We start from the raw sequence: 6,355 nt of genomic DNA on the forward strand, positions 1-6,355 counted from the left end.
CCATTTTTGCACATTTAACTCGGTAACCGGCTAGACCTGCCTTCGCCAAAAACTAACCACCACTTCTGCCCATCATTACAAATAAAATAATTTTTGGATCATTCAAATCGGATGCTCTGCACTCTTTGCTCCGTAACTCCAAAACGACTGGACTGACTTTTGCCAAAAACTAATCAGCAAGTATCCCTATCAATAGGCATCGAATGTTTTTTGAATCATTCAAATCGATTGATCCATGCGCCCTAAAACGTGGACGAAAAATTGTATCCATACATACATACACACAAATCAATTTTTGCTAAGTTGTGCCAAAATGTTCAAAAACCATCAAAACCTGAAGAAATGCAAAAATTTTCAATTTTGAGTTTTAGACGATTACAATAACACCCTACGGGTAGTTAAAAAAGTTCAAATTTAAAAAAAATCAGAACATAAAAAAATTCAAATTTTTAAAAATACGATTTCTCAAAAATTTCAAAATTCCCACAAATCTATTTGATAAATTTGAAAACATGAATCAAACAATTTTAAAGCTTTTTTGAAAGCTGTAATTTTTGGTACGGAAAGTTCCAGCAATTTGTCTTAAGGCACAATGCCATGCACCACTAGTCTAATCTTAGTTTTTTTCATAAATATTGCGTTCTATTGATTTTAGTCAAAATAATTGAAATATAAAGCATTACTGTATGAAGCACATTGGAGTATAAATAAATAAATAAATAAATAAATAAAACATTATCTCGCATCCAGTCATGACTATTATTCCTAGTCACATTAGCCATGAGAGAACAATGTGCACTCAATTTCGTGAAAATCAAAAACAATAAAAATTCAAATATGTTTTGGGACCGAAAATAAAAATTTAAATGTGTAATTCATAGTTATTTCAGTATTAACTATTAGTAAAATGTCGCGATTCACTCGCTTTCGTTTAGTAACTTTTGATTTGCGCGACACTCTGATTCGTCTCCGGGCTGATGCAGGAAGACGTTTTACAGAAATAGCCAATAGGCTTGGAATTGAAACTGATGAAAATTCTATTCGGACATCATTTGCTGAAGCATGGAAAAAATTACGCAATGAACACCCGAACTTCGGGCTCGCATCTGGATTATCGCTAAAAAATTGGTCAGTCTAGATATAGAAAATTTAATTGTCATCTAAGGTAAGGGGCCAGTTTCTGACCTTTTAGAGTGACGGTGGAGGTTAAACTATAATAATTAATATAAAACTTAACTTAATGAAAAAAATTATAATTTTATCTATTAGTTTAGGATTTTTAAAATAAAGTAATGTGCATAAAAAAATTATTTGAACTAAATTTATATTTTAAATTGACGTTTTAAAAATTGACATTAAGAGCTCCAGTTTCTGACCCTCAGAATTCTTCGTGTGGCAGTTTCTGACCCTGACCGTAGCCCAATTTCTGACCCTCAAATTTAATCATGATTAGGTTATGAAGTGCTTACTAATTTTAAATAAACTGAAATTATTATTAAAATAAATAAATTAAATATTTATTCTAAAAATATACAGTTTGTTAAAATTTAACGTATAAATAGTTCAAGTCTTGTTATAACATATTACACAAACAAAAAAATTAAAATTAATTATTTAAATTACTTGGACTTTTTTTTATTTTAAGAGCTTTTGTTTTTTTTTCTTCAAGTTTCTTTTTTAATTATTTTTTCTGCCTCCTTGATGGCTTTATTTTTGGACCTTTCAGCTTTTCTCAATTCTTTTTCTTCTTCTAATTTTCATTTAATTAATTGTAATTGTATAATTGTATAATAATAAAAATATTAGTAAACTAAAACAGTCATAATTTAAGCATTGATAAAACTGACATTTTTTTTAATAATTTTATCACTTAAAAGATGTATTTACAAGATTTAAATACAATCTTTCATTTATACCAATGAATATTAAATGTAAATTTATCACTTTACTACGAAAAATAGTAAAAAAAATATAAGATAACAATAAATATTATTATTTTACATTTAATGAACAAGTGACTAAAAACATGTGACAGATAACCTAGCTTTTAGAAGGTTAGAATTGCAGGGTCAACAACTGTGACATACACTTAAAATTGAGCCTAGTTATTGACCCTCAAATTTCAGTAATAAAACTAAATTAATATGTTTTATAAATATTTTAAAATAAATTTTAATTAATTATTGACTTATTGTATATTTTAGTTAGATTTTCGTACTTACATAATAATTAGTGCACGAACTCAATTGTCGTAGCTCCTTACATAAACTGTTTAGACTAAAGCTAAAAAATGGCTTCCACAGTCACTTTTGGTTTAAAAATTTTTTTTATTTAGTTAATCTTTTTTATATTTTTTTAATTGACATTAATGAGGCATAGAATAAATTACTGTCAATTAAGAAAAAATTTATTTCACATTAAATGTATAGTTTTTTAATTAATTCCAAAAAAAGTTGAAAAGGTCAGGAGAAACTGGGCCAGGGTCAATAACTGGGTCTTTTACCTTACATATATATAAAATAAGTGGTTTTCCTTCCTGACGAAATAACTCCAGAACGCACGAACCGATTTCGACAATTTTGCATTCGTCGGAAAGGTGTCGGAATCCCCAAGGTTTAGGTTTATAACTAAGAAAAATTAGTTGTGCATGGCATCGTGCCTTAATGCAAATTGCTGGAACTTCACGCACCGTAATTAAAAATTCGAGTAATGACATTAGTGAGAATTATCAGAATTATGCTTGGTTAAGTCAACGAGCAATTCTTGCCGCAAAGAATAATGATGTACACGCACTGAATTTCACCATTCAATCAAAAATTGCTTGCGATTTAGTGACATACCAATGATTCCGACTGCTCTTCCGTTTGACTTCAAACGATTGCAATTTCCAGTTCGCCTTGCGTTCGCAATGACAATTAACAAGTCGCAAGGCCAATCGCTTAGTGTTTGCGGGATAATTTCAAATAGATTATTTAGAAAATCATTGTTTTTTACATGGGCAGTTATACGTTGCCTGTTCACGAGTTAGAAACCATCCGCTTTGTTGTGTTAACGCCAGACCAAAAACAAAAAAATGTGGTTACCAAAGAGCACTTCAATGAAACGCTGATAATTTGCGAATTCACTTCATTTACTTAGAGAAGTTCAACTAAAAAATACTTCATTTTTGTAATAGAAATAAATTCATTACTGTTGAATTGACATTAATGAGGCATAGAATAAATTACTGTCAATTAAGAAAAAATTTATTTTCACATTAAATGTATAGTTTTTTAATTAATTCCAAAAAAGTTGAAAAGGTCAGAAACTGGGCCAGGGTCAATAACTGGGTCTTTTACCTTACATATATATAAAAATAAGTCGGGTTTTCCTTCCTGACGAAATAACTCCAGAACGCACGAACCGATTTCGACAATTTTGCATTCGTCGGAAAGGTGTCGGAATCCCCAAGGTTTAGGTTTATACTAAGAAAATTAGTTGTGCATGGCATCGTGCCTTAATGCAAATTGCTGGAACTTCACGCACCGTAATTAAAAATTCGAGTAATGACATTAGTGAGAATTATCAGAATTATGCTTGGTTAAGTCAACGAGCAATTCTTGCCGCAAAGAATAATGATGTACACGCACTGAATTTCACCATTCAATCAAAAATTGCTTGCGATTTAGTGACATACCAATGATTCCGACTGCTCTTCCGTTTGACTTCAAACGATTGCAATTTCCAGTTCGCCTTGCGTTCGCAATGACAATTAACAAGTCGCAAGGCCAATCGCTTAGTGTTTGCGGGATAAATTTCAAATAGATTATTTAGAAAATCATTGTTTTTTACATGGGCAGTTATACGTTGCCTGTTCACGAGTTAGAAACCATCCGCTTTGTTTGTGTTAACGCCAGACCAAAAAACAAAAATGTGGTTTACCAAAGAGCACTTCAATGAAACGGATAATTTGCGAATTCACTTTCATTTACTTAGAGAAGTTCAACTAAAAAATACTTCATTTTTGTAATAGAAATAAATTCATTACTGTTGTGCAATGTGACGTCATATGTCTGAGCGAAGATTGCCGACGACAATCGCGGATCTTCCGATTGATCAAATGGCGAGGAGGGGTTTAAAATCGATCACTTGATTAATGGATGCCCCCTAAGGTAGTGGTGAAGAACGTGGGCTAGCAATCATAGAACCTCAGCCAAACTCGATTAGTTGTAATTTGCCTTAATAAATATGTTATTATTCCTACTTAATTAAGACTATGTTATTCGGTAGTAAATAAATCTAAGATGTAAAAGAGTGACAAAATTGAGAACACCATAACATATTGTCCGTACTACACCTAATATATAAAGAAAAGTGGTTAACCACTGGGTTGCCCTTTCGGAAAAATAGACACATCGCAAAAAACACGTAGTGTTGATCGTTAAAATAAAAGCAGCTCATATTGCGCAATCGGCTTTAACACTAAGTAAAGAAGAACGACAAACAACCAACTATATACCGAAATACCTATAATCGATTCAAAATTTATGTTTTACCGCCTTTTTATTTAACTAAACAAAAAATAATATTTCGCATGCAATTCACAATGGGTTGTTGAAAATGATCACCAATTTCTTCGCTTGCTAAATTTATACTCGTTAATTTCAAATCGCTATTTTGAAATTGTGATAGTATTTCCAACGTCCTACTAAATAAAATTTATATAAAATAATGCTTAGTTTAAGTACCTGCAATGTGTGAATATTGATACTGATGTAAGGTTTGTCAGCATTACTTTAGAGGACTTACCTGCAGTTCGAGTTGATGACTAATTCAGAAGTTACACAACATCCCACATTTTATAGATAAAATCCTTCTGTAATAAATCCTTATCCAACTTCTAAATAATAACTTAAGGTTTTTTTCCAAACATGCCACTGATGAACAATTAATAATTCACAATATTTTAATATCGAGCGTTCCTTCAATTAGATTTTGAGGTTATTTAGGAAAACCTTACGAATGCTCCATATCTCATTAACTTTCACATAAAACACATCACTTCACTTTAACACTATAAATTTCAGCACTTTTGTTCCTTCACAAATCACTGACACATACGAAATACGTTACTGTAAAATAAATAATGTCAAAGTACGATGTCCATCGATGGGCCATGTTCTGGTAAGCGTGATTGGAATATTGCGCCATATTGGACGCCATTGTCTTCTTTGCAAATCCTGAATCCCCCTGTCGGCAAATGCCGGAAACTGTTAAAAGTGGCGGAAATATCGATATCGACTTTTTATTGAACTTATCAAAAATATTTAAATTAATAATTGATATTGATAATTTAAATTATCTCCAATAAAAAACAAATTGTTAAAATTATTAAATTTCAATATATATGCCATTAACGGTTGAATAATGACTTGGTGGCTTAATAATGTAAGCTATATAAATTACTATATAACTATATAATTAAAATTAAAATTTTTGTTTTAATTTATTTCAAAATTTTTGAATTCGTTTTTTACAATATAGAATGATTTACTTAAATAATAATTTATTGAATAGTTGTACATTTAATATTAACTTCTGCAGAATATTAAAGTTTTACATATAAATATTACTTAATTGAACAATATTAATATAAATTACTAGAAAAGAATAAATGATGAATAATATTAATATAATAATTAATGAAATATTTTATTATATAAATAAATATAAATCATTAAGTTTGCCACAACAATTTATTGGTAATTAAATAGTTTACATATAATTAAATACCAAAATAATTAATAATAATAAAATATATATAAATAAATATATTATATATATATATATATATATATATATATGTATATAATAATATGTATATATATTATTAAATCAGGCCAGTTTAAAGATTATGAAAAATTATAAAATGTATTCGAAGAATTTTAGTAGCAGTAATATTTTTAAAAAAAACTTATATATTGGGAAAGTGGAATTTTGGCTTAAACTTTTATTTCATAAAAGTTTGCATAAACTTCTCGATAAGTGTAAATAATCAATAAAACTAGGTAAAATTTTCTATTATTCATATTGAAAATAAAATTCTTGTTTTCACTAATAAATAATCAACGCGATTTTCTAATATAATTGCAAATATAAACAAACTTATAATATGTGCAACTGCATTAATTAAAATAGTTCAATACCTTTACATTTCATTCTACTTCATGTTCATCTTATTTAAGTGTTGACCATCAACGATAATGGTAAGATTTTTTGCTATGAATCGGATTTTCAGGCGTGGATATTAATATCTTCCTAATATAGGTGGGACAGATTGATCTTCGAGACTTTCCGCACACATCTTGATGGTCCT

The sequence above is a fragment of the Ctenocephalides felis genome, unplaced genomic scaffold, assembly GCF_003426905.1.
Source record: "Ctenocephalides felis isolate EL2017-DRISC unplaced genomic scaffold, ASM342690v1 CF-g0.4_SCAFFOLD_03571, whole genome shotgun sequence".
Lineage (NCBI taxonomy): Eukaryota > Metazoa > Arthropoda > Insecta > Siphonaptera > Pulicidae > Ctenocephalides > Ctenocephalides felis.